General features: G+C 47.7%; 1 pseudogene; it reads left to right on the top strand.

Annotated features, from left to right (window-relative positions):
- LOC109873444 (mediator of RNA polymerase II transcription subunit 13-like) overlaps nucleotides 1-18920 on the top strand; it is a 138071-nt pseudogene that overhangs the window by 58903 nt on the left and 60248 nt on the right.

Genomic DNA, 18920 nt, shown 5'->3' with positions numbered 1-18920 from the left:
TTCTTTTTTAAGAATAAATATTCTTAAAAAAGGTACACTTCTTATAGTTGAAGTGTACCTATGATGAAAATTACAGGCCTCTCTCATATTTTTAAGTGGGAGAACTTGCACAATTGGTGGCTGACTAAATACTTTTTTTGCCCCACTGTAGTTTTCTAAATACACCAATGTATGTAGTTAAGATAAAAAGAACGCAAGATAAAACTTGCTGACACCATTTAAACCAATGATGGTTCAGAACTTTAAAGCCAAATATCTCAGAATTGTCACGCCTTGGTCTTAGGTTTTTGTGTTTTCGTTAAATATTTTGGTCAGGCCAGTGTGTGACATGGGTTTACGTGTTGTATTTCGTATTGGGGTTTGTAGTATTTGGGATCGCGGCTGATTAGGGGTGTTGTATAGGCTTGGCTGCCTGTGGCGGTTCTCAATCAGCTGTCAGGTGATTCTCGTTGCCTCTGATTGGGAACCGTATTTAGGTAGCCTGAGTTTCGCTTTGTCTTGTGTGGGTGATTGTTCCTGTCTCTGTGTTAGTTTGCACCAGATAGCCTCAGTCACTTTGGATTTTCTTTTTTCATTGTTTTGGAAGAGAAGAGAACGAGCGCCATTCTCCTTGCGGAGAGGGTGCTAAATACATCAACACGGTCGGTCCCTGGGATTGGGCTGGCCAACACGATTCGTTTTGCTTGGAAGGAAAAGGAGTTGTAGCCTTTAGGACGGGAAACTTTTGGAAGGATAATATTGATGGGGATTCTAAAGCTGACGGTGAAGGACGTGTTTTGTTTCCAAGGCAACTCGTTGGAGGGAGCATACGACGTGGCACTATATACAGAGGAGAAACACGATGATATCCTGAGAAGGGCAAGAGCAGTGGGAGGCGAGAGGCCGATGAGCCACTATGAAATAACAAGCCTGGCGAAGAATAACTTTAGGGTTGTAACTGTCAACATTTACAACCCATACGTTAAGGATGAAGAGGTGAGGGCCTTTCTGGGGAGATACATGGATAACGTCTCCTCAGCAAGGCACCTCAAAGACTCCCTTGGGTTTTGGAATGGGAGGAGAGGCTTCCAGGCCCTCCTCAGAGAGGACCCAAAGGGACATGGTGGCTACCTCCATCCTCCTGCTATGTTCTCCCTAGGGGCTGACAGGGGGACGTTGTTTTATGCACGTCAGCCCCCATTTTGCAGGCGCTGTATGGCCTACGGCCACATATTCGCCTCGTGCAGCACAAGAAAATGCAGATTTTGTGGATCTGAGGAACACGAGGCGAAGGATTGTGACAAGCCTAAGGCGTGCCACGGGTGTGGCTCGTCAGCACACCTGTGGCGGGGGTGCCCGGCTCGTCAGAGGTCATATGCGTCTGCGGCTGGGGGGGGGGAGCAGGAGCGGGGGATGGGGGAAGAAGAGGGGAAGGAAGCAAGCCTCATGACCAGAGTACAGGTCCAGAGGGGAAGGCCGCAAGGAAGGAGGAGGAGCAAGAAGCGGTGGATGGAAGAGAGAAGGAAACGGAAGGCACGGGAGTAGGAGAACCAGGAAAAGCGGCGGAAGAAGGCAACCGAGTGGAGGAGCATGAGAGAGAAGAAAGCGAGGGAGGAGTGTTGGAGAAGGAGACGGTGGAAGAGCAAGTGGACTGGGGGGAAAGTGCCCTGGTGGAAGAGATGAGGGGTATGGTGGAGGAGCTGGTGGGGGGGGAGGGTGGTATCTCTCCACTGCCGCCATCACCAAAGAAGAGAATGAAGAGGAGGGTGCGATTGGCCGACAGTGAGAGGGAGGGGATGGCCAAGAGAGTGATGGGGGTGGGAGAAACCTCTGGGTTGCTGCTGGTTTCCCCAGGCCCTCAACTTCTGTTGGGTGGGGACACACCTAACAAGACTCAGGACTGGGTACAGGAGGAGGTGGGGAGTTTTTTGTTTGGGGACTCAGCCTCCCCAATTTTTTTCCAATCCAGCTGCAGCACTGGGGAGGGGGAGGATTGTGGGGGTAGACCCAGGGTGCAGGGCACCCCGGAGCCAAACACTATTCCTGCATCCTGGGTTGGTGAGATGGAGGAAGAGGGGGGGATGTCGGGAGTACGGATGGTGTTTTCACCGGTAGATATGGAGCAGGGGAGCATCGGGTGAGTCTCCTGTTTTTGATTTTTTTTCTGTCTGGGTTTAGAATTTGAGTGTATTACATGTTTTTATTTGATTCTTTCATGGGGTCTAATTTTACTTTTGTTACTTTAAATGTAAGGGGTTTAAGGGATTTTGTTAAGAGGAGGGCGGTTTTTAGTTATTTGGAGGGTGTGGGGTTTGATTTTTGTTTTTTACAGGAGGTTCACCTGAGGGATGGAGGGGATGTTAGTAGGTTTAAGAGGGAGTGGGACAAGGGGGAGTCGGTTTGGGGTATTGGGGGGGTGCACTCATCGGGGGTAGGGATTTTGTGTGGGCACAGGGAGGTAAAAGTGGAGGATTCTTTTGTGGTAATGCAGGGGAGGGTTATAGGGGTGGATGTCACGATAAGGGATTGTACATTTAGATTAGTGGTGGTGTATGGGCCACAGGTGGTGGCAGACAGGAGGGAGATGGTGGACTGTCTGACGCCCCTGTGTGTCACAAATAGGAAATTAGTGATAGGGGGGGATTTTAATACAGATTTAGGAATAGGGGGGGATAGCAGTGCAGGCGCCATTACCAGGCTAATGGCTTGCCATGGTCTGGTTGATGGTGGTCTGCACACTACTCCGAAAATGGCCGGTCCTACATGGCGCAACTCCAGGGGGGTTGAGCGGAAGCTCGACTATATTTTTGTACCCAGGTCTTTGGGTAAGTTGTCTGGGCGGCTGTTGCCTGTTTTCTTTTCGGATCACGACGGGGTGCTCCTGCAGGTGGGGTCGCCAGTCTGCCTCTTTGGTAGGGGGTACTGGAAGTTAGATCGGGATGTGCTGGAGGAGCAGGCTTTTGTTGACGGGTTTTATGATTTCTTTTGGAGGCTTGAAGGCCTCCGGTCCATGTGCGAGGGGGTGTTAGAGTGGTGGGAATTAGTTAAGGTGAGGATTATAATAGGGTATTGCAAGAGGAAAAAAAGGGAGGAGAGGAGGGAGGTGGATCGTATCCAAAGGTTAATTGAACTCGAGTATGAGGCAGGCAACCTCGGCGGGTCGTTTGACTGGGAGAGATCCGCTACCCTAAAGGCGCAGCTCAGGGAGTTGCAGGAGCGGAAGGCTCGAGCTTTCCTGGAGCGTGCGCATAGTGGCTTTATAGAACACAATGAGACTTGTTCCGCTATGTTCTTTAAGTCGGTTAGGGCCAGACAGAGTAGGAAGGTAATGCATGGCATTAGGGAAGAAAATGGTAGTATAGTTAGAGAACCAGAGGATATGGTCAGGGTGACAACTGATCATTTCCAAGGTTTATTTAAGGAAAGGGAAATAGATGTAGAGCAGGGAAATGTGTTTTTAGAACACTTGTCCAGGCGGTTGCCGGAGGACATTAGAGAAGTGATGGAGGCCCAGATTTCACTAGAAGAGGTTGAGAGCGCTCTTAGGAGGATGGGAAAAGGGAAGGTGCCTGGGATGGATGGGCTGCCGGCTGAGTTTTATCTCAAGTTTTGGGGTATACTTGGACCAGTGGTCCTCGAAGTCTTGAAGGCCATCCTTGAGACGGGGGTCCCGGGGGGATCAATGGCTGTTGGTGTGCTGTCACTTTTATATAAGAAGGGGGAAGTAACAGACCTTGGCAACTGGCGGCCATTGACCATGCTGTGCGTAGACCGGTTGCGCACAGCCCTTCCCTACGTCGTTCATGAGGATCAGACGTGCGGGGTAGAGGGCCGCTCTATTAGATGGAACCTACAGTTAATCAGGGACTCCATCGCTTGGGTTGAAGATAGAGGACTGCCTTTAATGGTAGCAGCGCTAGATCAGGCGAAAGCCTTTGATCGCGTGAATAGATCCTTTTTATTCAGAGTGTTAGGTCGATTAGGATTTGGGGAGAAGTTCATAGGATGGATTCGTACATTATATGTCGGAGCGGGGTGCCGAGTTAGTGTAAATAGTCACTTGGGTGACGTTTTTGACCTCTCGTCTGGGGTCAGGCAGGGGTGCCCACTCTCGGCTCTCCTCTTCGTTCTGTACATGGAGCCTCTGGGGGCTGCCATTAGGGCAGACACAGGGGTGGAAGGCTTGTTGATCCCTGGAAGTGGTGGGCTGCGTGTTAAGATGACGCAGTACGCCGACGACACTTCCTTGCTGCTGTGCAAGGACTCGTGCCTGACAAGGTCCCTTGCCATCTTTGGGGATTTCACCCGAGCGTCGGGAGCGGTTCTGAACCATGCAAAGTCTTCCGTCAAGTTTTTCGGTAGATGGCGCGGTAGAACGGATGTGCCTGGGGGGTTATCTCTCTGTGAGGGGGCCCTGAGGATTCTCGGGGTCCATTTTGAGACCTCCGGCTCAGCGACGCTAAACTGGAACATGCGTATCGCAGTGGTACAGAGGAAGCTAGCAATGTGGAAGGCTAGATATTTGTCTTTTATGGGCAAAGTCCTGGTCCTAAAGGTGGATGTGTTGCCGTCTCTTTTGTATTTGGCGTACATCTACCCATTGCCGGCTTGTCTGAGGAGGCCTCTAGTGAGGCTTGTGTTTCAGTTCATGTGGAGTGGCAGGTGCGAGTGGGTCGCCAGGGCACGCATGCTCTGTCCCATCAGGGAGGGAGGTAGGGGGGTACCGCATTTCCCCCTCAAGCTGGACGCAATTTTTGTTTCTTTCTTGTTAACGGAGCTTGCTCATCCAGTGATACACCCGTCCGGTTACCTCCTGCGGGTGTTCTTCTCGTATCAGGCGAGAAGCGTAATGGTGTGGTCTAACACGGGTCCTCGGGCGGAACAGCTGCCGTGGCACTTTGGTCATGCGGCCAAGTGGCTGCGTGCACACCCTGAGGTTGAAGTTGCCCGAGTAGGTTTAGATCACAGGCACCTGTACGAGGAGGACAACAGGCTCAAGGACCTGAATTGGTTGAGCCTCCATAAGTGCTTGCCGGTACGTTCCATCATGTACCGGTATAGTTTGGTGCAATCCCCCACCTGTCCAAGATCCTCTTGTGGCAGGGAGGAGATTGTGCGCCATGTCTTTTGGGACTGTGCCTTTGCCGGAGTAGTATGGGCTAGGGCACGGGTGTTGTTAGGTTTGGTAAGGGGGGATTTTGTATTGACGTGGGCCAGGTTAGAGAGAGGTGTAGGGAGAGCGAGAGGGACGGATAGGGACAGGTTTCTGCTCTGGCTTCTCATGAGTCTCTTTAAACGGGGGCTGTGGGAAGCCAGGCAGAACATGGTGAAGACAGGGAGAGATTGGGGGGTGGAAGGGATAGTGAGGAGGGTGGAAGGAGATTTGAGGGGGAGGATGAAGAGGGAGGAGAGGAAGTGGGGGCAGCATGCTGCTCGGGAGAGGTGGAAGGGGGGTTTAGGGCTGGGTGTCATTTAGATTTGTAAGGGGATAGATTAGGGACGGGGAGATAGGGAAAGGTAGTTTGTAGGGTGACGGGGAGGGAAGATGCTCCCCTGAGGTTTTGTTTGGGTTTTTTGTTTTGTTTAGTTAAATTAAAATACCATTGTTGGAGTATGTATGAAAATTATGAGTTGTAAAGAATGAATGAATTATTTTTTATAAAAAAAATAAAAAAAAGATAGGCTGTAATTAGGTTTCACGTTCCGTTTGTTGTTTTTGTATTTATTATAGTTCTTTCATTCATTAAAGAACATGAGTAATCACCACGCTGCATTTCGGTCCGACTCTCTTTCTACAAACGAAGAACGACGTTACAGAATCACCCACCACATACGGACCGAGCGGCGTGGAAACAGGCAGCGACCGCAGGAAAAGCGAAAGGAGGACGTTATGGACAGCAATGGCATGGAGTATACGACGTGGGAAGAAATCGACAGGTGGGCGGCCGACCCAGAGAGAGTGCAGGAGCCCGCATGGGATTCGCTGGAACAGTGCGAAGAAGGCTATAGGCGAATGGAGTTGGAGAAACAGACACGGCGGCGCAGAGCGAAACCCGAGAGTCACCCCAAAAAATGTATTGGGGGGGGGGCTCAGAGGGAGAGTGGCTGAGTCAGGAGATGGACCTGAGCCAACTCTCCTTGTTTATCGTGAGGAGCCAAGAAGGAGAGCAGAGGCAGCCGGAGATAAAAGCCGACGATACGAGGGAACACGTTTGGCAAGGAAACCCGAAAAGCAGCCCCAAAAATGTATTGGGGGGGGGCTCAGGGAGAGAGTGGCAGAGTCAGGAGTCAGACCTGAGCCAACTCTCCCTGTTAATCGTGAGGAGCAGCGATATAAGGACTTCTGGTCTTGGGAGAGGATATTAGACGGAAGAGGACCCTGGGCTCAGCCTGGTGAATATCGCCGCCCCAAGGAGGAAGCAGAGGCAGCAGGAGATAGGAGCCGGCGATACGAGGGAACACGGTTGGCAAGGAAGCCCGAGAAGCAACCCCAAAAAATTATTGGGGGGGGGCTTACAGGGAGTATGGCTATGCCAGGTAGGAGACCTGCGCAAACTCCCTGTGCTTTCCGGTGGGCTAAAGAGACCGGGCAGGCACCGTGTTATGCTAGTGAGCGCACGGTGTCTCCAGTGCGGGTGCATAGCCCGGTACGGTTCATACCAGCCCTTCGTATTGGCCGTGCTAGAGTGGGCATCGAGCCAGGTAAGCTTGGGCAGGCTCGGTGCTCCAGAGCTCCAGTGCGCCTGCACGGTCCGGTCTATCCAGAGCCACCTCCACACACCAGTCCTCCGGTAGCAGCTCCCCGCACCAGGCTTCCTGTGCGTGTCCTCGCTCCAGTATCACCAGTGCCCGCACCACGCATCAGGCCTACAGTGTGCCTCGCCTCTCCTGCTCTGTCGGAGTCTCCCGCCTGTTCAGCACAGCCAGAGCCTTCCTTCCCTCCTGCGCTGTCGGAGTCTTCTGCCTGTTCAGCACAGCCAGAGCCTTCCTTCCCTCCTGCGCTGTCGGAGTCTCCCGCCTGTTCAGCGCTATCAGAGCCTTCTCTACAGCGCTGCCGGAGCCTCCTGCCTGTTTGAAGCAGCCTGAGCTGCCAGTCTGCAGGGTGCTGTCAGCCTGCATGGAGCAGCCAGAGCTGTCAGTCTGCATGAAGCAGCCAGAGCTGTCAGTCTGCATGAAGCAGCCAGAGCTGTCAGTCTGCAAGGAGCTGCCAGTCTGCAAGGAGCTGCCAGTCTGCAAGGAGCTGTCAGTCTGCAAGGAGCTGCCAGTCTGCAGGGAGCTGTCAGTCTGCAAGGAGCTGTCAGTCTGCAAGGAGCTGCCAGTCTGCAAGGAGCTGTCAGCCTGCATGGAGCAGTCAGAGCTGTCAGTCTGCATGAAGCAGCCAGAGCTGTCAGTCTGCAAGGAGCTGCCAGTCTGCAAGGAGCTGCCAGTCTGCAAGGAGCTGCCAGTCTGCAAGGAGCTGTCAGTCTGCAAGGAGCTGTCAGCCTGCATGGAGCAGTCAGAGCTGTCAGTCTGCAAGGAGCTGCCAGTCTGCAGGGAGCTGTCAGTCTGCAAGGAGCGGTCAGTCTGCAAGGAGCTGTCAGCCTGCATGGAGCAGTCAGAGCTGTCAGTCTGCATAGAGCAGCTAGATCCGCCAGTCAACCAGAATCTTCCAGATCTGCTAGTCAACCTGAATCTTCCAGATCCGCCAGCCAGCCAGGATCTACCGGAGCCTACTACCTACCTGAGCTTCATCTCAGTCCTGGGCTTCCTCTCAGTACTGGGCTTCCTCTCAGTACTGGGCTTCCCCTCTGTTCCGGGCTGCCCCTCAGTTCCGGGCTGCCCCTCAGTCCCGAGCTGCCTCAGTCCCGAGCTGCCCCTCAGTCCCGAGCTGCCCCTCAGTCCCGAGATGCCCCTCAGTCCCGAGATGCCCCTCAGTCACGAGCTGCTCCTCAGTTCTGTGGGGTTCTGGGTGAGGACTATTAGGCCATGGTCGGTGGCGAGGGTGGATTATCCCAGGACGCGAAGGGGAGGAACTATGACATTTATGGAGTGGGGTCCACGTCCCAAGCCGGAGCCGCCACCAATGACAGACGCCCACCCGGACCCTCCCTATGGTTTTGAGGTGCGTCCGGGAGTCCGCACCTTGGGGGGGGGGGGGTTCTGTCACGCCTTGGTCTTAGGTTTTTGTGTTTTCGTTATATATTTTGGTCATCTTTCTGCAGATCAAAATCAAATCAAATTTATTTGTCACATACACATGGTTAGCAGATGTTAATGCGAGTGTAGCGAAATGCTTGTGCTTCTAGTTCCGACAATGCAGTAATAACGAACAAGTAATCTAACTAACAATTCCAAAAAACTACTTATACACAGTGTAAGGGGATAAAGAATATGTACATAAGGATATATGAATGGGTGATGGTACAGAGCAGCATAGGCAAGATACAGTAGATGATATCGAGTACAGTATATACATATGAGATGAGTATGTAAACAAAGTGGCATAGTTAAAGTGGCTAGTGATACATGTATTACATAAGGATGCGGTCGATGATATAGAGTACAGTATATACGTATGCATATGAGATGAATAATGTAGGGTAAGTAACATTATATAAGGTAGCATTGTTTAAAGTGGCTAGTGATATATTTACATCATTTCCCATCAATTCCCATTATTAAAGTGGCTGGAGTTGAGTCATTGTCAGTGTGTTGGCAGCAGCCACTCAATGTTAGTGGTGGCTGTTTAACAGTCTGATGGCCTTGAGATAGAAGCTGTTTTTCAGTCTCTCGGTCCCAGCTTTGATGCACCTGTACTGACCTCGCCTTCTGGATGATAGCGGGGTGAACAGGCAGTGGCTCGGGTGGTTGATGTCCTTGATGATCTTTATGGCCTTCCTGTAGCATCGGGTGGTGTAGGTGTCCTGGAGGGCAGGTAGTTTGCCCCCGGTGGTGCGTTGTGCAGACCTCACTACCCTCTGGAGAGCCTTACGGTTGAGGGAGGTGCAGTTGCCATACCAGGCGGTGATACAGCCCGCCAGGATGCTCTCGATTGTGCATCTGTAGAAGTTTGTGAGTGCTTTTGGTGACAAGCCGAATTTCTTCAGCCTCCTGAGGTTGAAGAGGCGCTGCTGCGCCTTCTTCACGATGCTGTCTGTGTGAGTGGACCAATTCAGTTTGTCTGTGATGTGTATGCCGAGGAACTTAAAACTTGCTACCCTCTCCACTACTGTTCCATCGATGTGGATAGGGGGGTGTTCCCTCTGCTGTTTCCTGAAGTCCACAATCATCTCCTTAGTTTTGTTGACGTTGAGTGTGAGGTTATTTTCCTGACACCACACTCCGAGGGCCCTCACCTCCTCCCTGTAGGCCGTCTCGTCGTTGTTGGTAATCAAGTCTACCACTGTTGTGTCGTCCGCAAACTTGATGATTGAGTTGGAGGCGTGCGTGGCCACGCAGTCGTGGGTGAACAGGGAGTACAGGAGAGTGCTCAGAACGCACCCTTGTGGGGCCCCAGTGTTGAGGATCAGCGGGGAGGAGATGTTGTTGCCTACCCTCACCACCTGGGGACGGCCCATCAGGAAGTCCAGTACCCAGTTGCACAGGGCGGGGTCGAGATCCAGGGTCTCGAGCTTGATGACGAGCTTGGAGGGTACTATGGTGTTGAATGCCGAGCTGTAGTCGGTGAACAGCATTCTCACATAGGTATTCCTCTTGTCCAGATGGGTTAGGGCAGTGTGCAGTGTGGTTGAGATTGCATCGTCTGTGGACCTATTTGGGCGGTAAGCAAATTGGAGTGGGTCTAGGGTATCAGGTAGGGTGGAGGTGATATGGTCCTTGACTAGTCTCTCAAAGCACTTCATGATGACGGATGTGAGTGCTACGGGGTGGTAGTCGTTTAGCTCAGTTACCTTAGCTTTCTTGGGAACAGGAACAATGGTGGCCCTCTTGAAGCATGTGGGAACAGCAGACTGGTATAGGGATTGATTGAATATGTCCGTAAACACACCGGCCAGCTGGTCTGCGCATGCTCTGAGGGCGCGGCTGGGGATGCCGTCTGGGCCTGCAGCCTTGCGAGGGTTAACACGTTTAAATGTCTTACTCACCTCGGCTGCAGTGAAGGAGAGACCGCATGTTTTCGTTGCAGGCCGTGTCAGTGGCACTGTATTGTCCTCAAAGTGGGCAAAAAAGTTATTTTGTCTGCCTGGGAGCAAGACATCCTGGTCCGTGACTGGGCTGGATTTCTTCCTGTAGTCCGTGATTGACTGTAGACCCTGCCACATGCCTCTTGTGGCAGGGTCTACAGTCAATCACGGACTACAGGAAGAAATCCAGCCCAGTCACGGACCAGGATGTCAAGCTCACGATTTGTCAGCGATCATAAGGTAAAATAGATCTAAAACAATTGTAATTTATATTTACAATCCCCTTATCCAAACAGATTACTCAGATGGTCTTATCCGATAGATCTTATCAATTTATGCATTAAAGTGCATAGAGATTGGTGATATTTTTTTTTTCACCCCAGTTTTGTGGTATCCAATTGGTAGTAGTTACAGTCTTATCTCGTCGCTGCAACTCCCGGACGGAGTCCTCCAAAACACAACCAAGCCGCACTGCTTCTTGACACAATGCCCATCCAACCCAGAAACCAGCCTCACCAATGTGTCAGAGGAAACACCGTACACCTGGCGACCGTGTCAGCGTGCATGTGCCCGGCCCGCCACAGGAGTCGCTAGTGCACGATGAGACAAGGATATCCCTGCCTGCCAAACCCTCCCTAACCTGGATGACAATGGGCCAATTGTGTGCCGCCCCATGGGCCTCCCGGGTGCGAACCCAGAATCTCTAGTGGCACAGCTTAGACCACTCGGGAGGACCCGGTGTTAGTTCTATCGGAAAAAAGTAAGTCAATGTTTTATTACTTAGAACTGGAGGTCAACCGATTAATCGGAATGGCCAATTAATTGGGGCCGATTTCAAGTTTTCATAACAATCGGAAATCGTTATTTTTGGGTGCCGATTTCCGGTTATTATTATTATAATAATTTTTTATATACCTTTATTTAACTAGGCAAGTCAGTTAAGAACAAATTCTTATTTTCAATGACGGCCTAGGAACTGTGGGTTAACTGCCTTGTTCAGGGGCAGAACGACAGATTTGTACCTTGTCAGCTCGGGGGTTTCAATCTTGCAACCTCACAGTTAACTAGTCCAACGCTCTAACCATTGCACTCCACGAGTAGCCTGCCTGTTATGCGAATGCAGTAGAAGCCAAGGTAAATTGCTAGCTAGCATTAAACTTATCTTATAAAAAACAATCATAATCACTAGTTATAACTACTAATCCAGTTTAGCAGGCAATATTTACCAGGTGAAATTGTGTAATTTCTCTTGCGTTCATTGCACGCAGAGTCAGAGTATATGCAACAGTTTGAGCTGCCTGGCTCATTGCAAACTAATTTGCCAGAATTTTACGTAATTATGGCATACATTGAAGGTTGTGCAATGTAACAAGAATATTTAGGGATGCCACCCGTTAGATAAAATACCTAACGGTTCTGTATTTCACAGAAATAATAAACGCTTTGTTTTCGAAATGATAGTTTCCGGACTCGATCATATTAATGACCAAAGGCTCGTATTTCTGTGTGTTATTATGTTATTATTAAGTCTGATTTGATAGAGCAGTCTGACTGAGCAGCAGCAGGCCCGTAATCATTCATTCAAACAGCACTTTAGTGCATTTTGCCAGCAGCTCTTCGCAAGCACAGCACTGTTTATGACTTCAAGCCTATCAGCCTAATGGCTGGTGTAACCAATGTAAAATGGTTAGCTAGTTAGCTGGGCGTACGCTAATACTGTTTCAAACGCCACTCGCTTTTAGATTTGGAGTAGTTATTCCCCTTGCGCTGCAAGGGCCGCAGCTTTTGTGGAGCGATGCTTCGAGTGTGGCTGTTGTCGATGTGTTCCTGGTTCGAGCCCAGGTAGGGGCGAGGAGAGGGAAGGAAGCTATACTGTTACACTAGCAATACTATAGTGCCTATAAGAACATCCAATAGTCAAAGGTATATGAAATACAAATTGTATAGAGAGAAATAGTCCTATAAATACTATATTAACTACAACCTAAAACCTCTTACCTTGGAATATTGAAGTCTCATGTTAAAAGGAACCACCAACTTTCATATGTTCTCATGTTCTGAGCAAGGAACTTAAACGTTAGCTTTTTTACATGGCACATATTTTACATGGCACATATTACTTTCTTCTCCAACACTTTGTTTATGCATTATTTAAACCAAATTGAACATGTTTCATTATTTATTTGAGGCTAATTTGATTGTATTGATGTTTTATATTAAGTTAAAATAAGTGTTAATTCAGTTTTGTTGTAATTGTCATTATTACAAATAAATAAATAAAAATTGTCCGATTAATCGTTACCGGCCTTTGGGCCCTCCAATAATCGGCATCGGTATCGGCGTTGAAAAATCATAATCGGTCGACCTCTACTTAGAACCGACAGGTTGCTCGACCTTATTCATGGTTTCCTCATACATAAAGGTGGTGGAATTATGAGGAATTAAGTCAAGATCAGAATACTGCGCATCTGTAGACACAACTCTGCCACACCTCCATTTCTGCAATCTCCACCCCAAGCGAATATATGCCTGAAACATGCTTTTGCCATGCTTAAGTTCAAGGTCAGAATACGCATAGAGAGAAAGGTGCATAAAAAGGGAATTGAGTTCCATTTACGCATGTATAATTCCTAGAGAATAAAGGAGAGGTGTGAGGTTTCCTTCACTCCGCTAATTTGTTGGCTCCCTACCCCACCTTGCCTTAACAGCCCAGACACACACACCACAGGAGGCCTGAGAGGCTCAGCGCTCTACTTTTGGGCGGTCCTGCCCTGACACACCTTACTAACAGAGCCCGTTTCTCTCTCACAGCCACCATGTTTCTTTACTCCTCTATTATTATTACTCTTTAATATTTGCTGACTTTGATCTGGCAGTCACTTACCTAGCTGCCCGCGGATCTTTGATACTAGCTGTCTCCGATCTAGCTGTGTTGCTCATGTTTCTCTTTCTTTCTTCGACACTCAGTCTCTCTCTATGGTAAATAGTCTCTCTCTCTCTCTATGGCACATGGTCCATCCCACCGTGACCTCCCAGTCAGGCTGCCCTTGGGGCAGGGAGAGACCGTCCCACTGTGACCCCCCCAGTCAGTCTGCCCCAAGGCCCCAGGACAGGATGCTCTGTTGGAACCAAACAGCAGCCAGAATGTCTGAGTGGAGACAGACAGGAGAAAGAGGGAGGCTGTTCCAGAGACAGACAGACCATAGTGAGGAAATTATGGAGCGATTTCATTGCCAACAGAAAATCTATTTGAATTCAAGATTTTTGCATTTAGATATTGAATTTGTAAATTAAGACTTGTATTTCATGATTTCAAACGGAATTGAATGACTGTTGCATTCAGTTTTAAAATTATATTTCAATTTAATTGAATATTCAAATTCTGTATTTATATATATTCAGTTTCAGTATAGTTAATATTGCATTCTTTGTCTAGTTACAAACTATAATTTAAAGTTTACCAAAGTTTACCATACCCCTTGACTTATTCCAACTTTTTTACAGCCTGAGTTCAAAATGGATAACATTTTTGCAAATGTATTGAAAATAAAATACAGAAATATCTCATTTACATAAGTATTCACACCCGAGTCAATACATGTTAGAATCACCTTTAGCAGTGATTACAGCTGTGAGTCTTTCTGGGTAAATCTTTTCACATCTGGATTTTACAATATTTGCACATTATTCAGTTAAAATAATATATGTATATATTCAAGCTTTGTTAAATTGGTTGATGCTCAATGCTAAACAGCCATTTTCAGCGTGGGACTGCAACCCTACAATTCTCTGTATGTGTGAGGTATAGAGATGAGGTAGTAATTGAACACTCATGTTAAACTTGATTTTTGCACAAAGAGTGAGTGCATGCAACTTATGTGACTCTTGTTAACCTGTTGCGACGAGCAATCCCGTATCCGGGATCTTAAGAATAGCCTCAAGCTCATTAGCATAACGCAACGTTAACTATTCATGAAAATCGCAAATGAAATGAAATAAATATATTGGCTCTCAAGCTTAGCCTTTTGTTAACAACACTGTCATCTCAGATTTTCAAAATATGCTTTTCAACCATAGCAAAACAAGCATTTGTGTAAGAGTATTGATAGCTAGCATAGCATTAAGCCTAGCATTCAGCAGGCAACATTTTCACAAAAACAAGAAAAGCATTCAAATAAAATAATTTACCTTTGAAGAACTTCGGATGTTTTCAATGAGGAGACTCAGTTAGATAGCAAATGTTCAGTTTTTCCAAAAATATTATTTGTGTAGGAGAAATCTCTCCGTTTTGTTCATCACATTTGGCTGAGAAAAAAAACAGAAAATTCAGTCATCAAAACGGCTAACTTTTTTCCCAAATTAACTCCATAATATCGACAGAAACATGGCAAACATTGTTTAGAATCAATCCTCAAGGTGTTTTTCACATATCTATTCGATGATAAGTCATTCATGGCAGTTTAGTTTCTCCTCTGAATCACATGGGAAAATACATGCAGCTGGAGATTACGCACCAATTTCGACGGAGGACACCAGGCGGACACCTGGTAAATGTAGTCTCTTATGGTCAATCTTCCAATGATATGCCTACAAATACGTCACAATGCTGCAGACACCTTGGGGAAACGACAGAAAGTGTAGGCTCGTTCCTGGCGCATTCACAGCCATATAAGGAGACATTGGAACACAGCGCCTCAAAAATCTGTCTCACTTCCTGTTTGAAGTTTCATCTTGGTTTCGCCTGTAGCATTAGTTCTGTGGCACTCACAGACAATATCTTTGCAGTTTTGGAAACGTCAGAGTGTTTTCTTTCCAAAGCTGTCAATTATATGCATAGTCGAGCATCTTTTCGTGACAAAATATCTTGTTTAAAATGGGAACGTTTTTTTATCCATAAATTAAAAGAGCGCCCCCTATATCCAAGAAGTTAAGCTAATTGTTACTCCTGAACATATGTAGGATTGCCATGAAAGGGGCTGAATACTTATTGACTCAAGACATTTAAGCTTTTCATTTTTATTTAATTTTTATACATTTTTGTCACTGTTGGCCATACAGTTTAAATTCAGGCTGTAATACAACAACATTTGGGAAAAGTCAAGGGATGTGAATATTCTCTAAAGGCACTGCATTCAACTTATCAAATACATTCAGATTTCAAATTTAGTTCTACAAATTCAAATTCAAAACCAGAGACAACATCCTGGTACTTGGCCAAAAAGGAATGGTAGAAGAGATCCGGTATAATCAAACACTCTGTTAAACAGGTTTCTGACTGTTTCTGAAACCAATGTCGCATTTTGAATTTGCTTATTCATACAGTATTGAGTTTGGCTCTAGCGTTTGAACCGTTTGTGTTATTAGCTATTATGACCCCATTTCCGAAAGATAAGATTCTCTGGAACATGGTCATGCCTTCTTTTCCCCTCTATTGTGTTAGAAGGGAGTGTGACGAAAAACTTAATTTGGCCCCATAACAATACATTTGAATTGCCCTGTCATAGCACTTCCTCAGATAGCTATTTCACTCCCTATTTAATCTTGATCTTGTGACTGACTGGGTTCAAACCGGGTCTCCTGCATGTCTTAAGACTGTGTTAGCCCCCTTAGCTCACTTAGCTTATTTTTATTTTTATCAAGGATATAAAAAAGTTACAGTCTTATTGCATTGTATAGGCTATCCTTGTTAGTGCATGTCTAGTATACATTAGTCTGTAGTGGAAATGTTTCTCTCCTCCAGCCTTGTGCCACTCAATTCTTCCTCAGACCTGTCTCATGATAATGATATATTATTAGTCTGATTCCTTCACTCCTTTTTCATTCCCATTCTTTTCTTTAATCCTCTGCAGCAGCAGCTCTGCCAGGGAGAGATGGAGGGAGAGAGAGACAGAGTGGTAGAGAAGAGGGATAGATATTTACTTAACCAAATCCTCTAAGGAGGCAACCCCTCTTTGATCCTCTACTAAATTAAACGCGTCCGCTTTCATTTGGTCTTCTGTCAGGTGCCTGTGCTGCATAGGATGAGAGGAGGCAGAGAGGGAGGGAGGCTGGAGACAAGTCTCTCTCTCTCTCTTTCTTTCCCTGTCACTCCTTCCATCTCTCTCGCTTCTGCTCGCTTTCTTTCTCTACTCCCTCTATCTCTCTCTCGCTTCCTCTCACCCCAATTGAAGTCGCGCTGGCGACTTCAAACAACATACACACTACACACACTACAGTACAGACTCATCTGTAGTATAAGAATACAGATGTTTGAAACGACTTTATTTTGATTGTGATCATGTCATATTAGGTCTCTGTTAAATCAGTGACATATCATTTCCCTAACCCCTCTCCACCTTTGGTATTCTACCCAGGAGACCCTGTCAAGTTAGAGATTTTGCTCCATGGCTGAACAATGTCATTGTTATCTCCCACAATCTCTCCACTCCTCCGTCTAGCCATTAGCAGGCAAATTCAGTGTTTTGCCCTCTCTCATCTTCTATGGCTCCCTCTCATCCTCGCCCTCGCTCTTCCTCTGTTGTATCATTCAACAGTTCACACACTTCCGCTTCCAGAATCATCCAAGCTAAAATGACTCACTCTGTGCTCTCTCTTTCTTTCTCTCTCTCCACAGTGAACACCTGTCATGCTCGTTCACCTTCTTCCTCCATGGGGAGAGTAACGTGTGCACCAGCGTGGAGATCAACCAGCACCAGCCAGTCTACCACCTGAGTGACGAGCACCTCACCCTGGCCCAGCAGGCCTCCAGCCCCTTCCAAGGTAGGTGGAGTGTACACACACCTTTTCACAAGCACACACATATACATACACATGCACTGCAGATATGCATCTGCATGCAGACACACACACACACACACACACACACACAGTCCTTTCACCCCACACTACCCCTCAGGGAAAGGAGTTCATTGCTTAAGTGAACATGTATCATTGGCTTTGAGCACATGTAGAACCCAAAGGGGGAAAACAAGGTAGAGCAGTGGAGTATATCAGTGCTGTGTGAGAACAGACTGCTCTGTTCTCTCAGCTTCGTGTCATGTCTCTAATAGAAGACAGGGGTAATCCTCAGGTATTAAGAACAGGCTCCTCTCCTCCGCTCTGCTCCTTCATCAGACAGCCGACAGTAATGATGTGCCACCAGCAGCCCACACACCCCCTCTGTCCCTCCCCCATCTATCCACATGTTCTGCTTTTCCCTGTCCTCCTACTCTTCCTCACTTACCCCTCCCTCTTTTCTCCACCTCTCCCCTGCTCCCATCCTTCTCTTCATCTCATTCTCTCTCTCCCTCCACCTTCTTTTTCCTCTTCTTCTTTCTTCCTCCCTCTGTCTCTCCCCCTCCCTCTAGCCCTCAGAGGGCTGTCCCCACTAGCTGAGGTCTGCTGCTGGAGACATCTGTACAATTAGCTGTAAAAGACACGCAGAGGACAGAGAGGAGGGAGCCTACAAAAAAAAATGCAATAAAATAAATCCTAACAAAAGAAAGAGGAGGAGAAGGAGGAAAGCTTGAGGGAGCGATCATTACACCAGGCACAAGGGCTTTGCCTTAGGTTAACTAACAAAATGCCTACCCCACTCCATCCCACCTGGAACCTAATAATGGTGATCACTCTGTCCATTCTCTGATCTGACTGGAGTGCAGCACTGCACAGGGAAAATGAGCTGCAGTCATTCTTTCCCCCACTAGCCTCAGAGTAATAATGTCAATTTAAGTTAGAGCCTGTTGCTGTTTAAATGTAAAGTCATGTAAATGTAAACAAACACCGTATAGCCTCAAAACATAATGGATGGTCAGTTCATAGCTCTTTCTATGAATTTAGAGTGGTTACATTTCTCCAGCCCCATCCTTCAGCGTTTTACAGAAATAGTGGCGGGGAAGACACTTTGTAATTGTTTCAACTGCGGATTGGCCCTTTAAAACCTCTTGCTCTGTAGATTCAATAGCAGGTTAATGGATATATAAACTCAGCAAAAAAAGAAACGTCCTCTCACTGTCAACTGTGTTTATTTTCAGCAAAATATTTGTAAGAACATAAAAAGATTCAACAACTGAGACATAAACTGAACAAGTTCCACAGACATGTGACTAACAGAAATGGAATCATGTGTCCCTGAACAAAGGCGGGGTCAAAATCAAAAGTAACAGTCAGTATCTGGTGTGGCCACCAGCTGCATTAAGTACTGCAGTGCATCTCCTCCTCATGTGCTGCACCAGATTTGCCGGTTCTTGCTGTGAGGTGTTACCCCACTCTTCCCCCAAGGCACCTGCAAGTTCCCGGACATTTCTTGGGGGAATGGCACTAGATCTCACCCTCCGATCCAACAGGTCCCAGATGTGCTCAATGGGATTGAGATCCGGGCTCTTGCTGGCCATAGCAGAACACTGACAGTCCTGTCTTGCAGGAAATCACGCACAGAACGAGCAGTATGACTGGTGGCATTGCCATGCTGGAAGGTCATGTCAGGATGAGCCTGCAGGAAGGGTACCTCATGAGATTGCCTGCAATGACAACAAGCTCAGTCTGATGATGCTGTGACACACCGCCCCAGACCATGACGGACCCTCCACCTCCAAATCAATCCTGCTCCAGAGTACAGGCCTCGGTGTAACGCTCATTCCTTCGACGATAAACGCAAATCCAACCATCACCCCTGGTGAGACAAAACCGTGACTCGTCAGTGAAGAGCACTTTTTGCCAGTCCTGTCTGGTCCAGTGACGGTGGGTTTGTGCCCATAGGTGACGTTGTTGCCGGTGATGTCTGGTGAGGACCTGCCTTACAACAGGCCTACAAGCTCTCAGTCCAGCCTCTCTCAGCCT

The sequence above is a fragment of the Oncorhynchus kisutch genome, linkage group LG28 (genome assembly GCF_002021735.2).
Source record: "Oncorhynchus kisutch isolate 150728-3 linkage group LG28, Okis_V2, whole genome shotgun sequence".
NCBI classification, from domain to species: Eukaryota; Metazoa; Chordata; class Actinopteri; order Salmoniformes; family Salmonidae; genus Oncorhynchus; species Oncorhynchus kisutch.
This window is presented reverse-complemented; position numbering and strand designations above follow the sequence as displayed.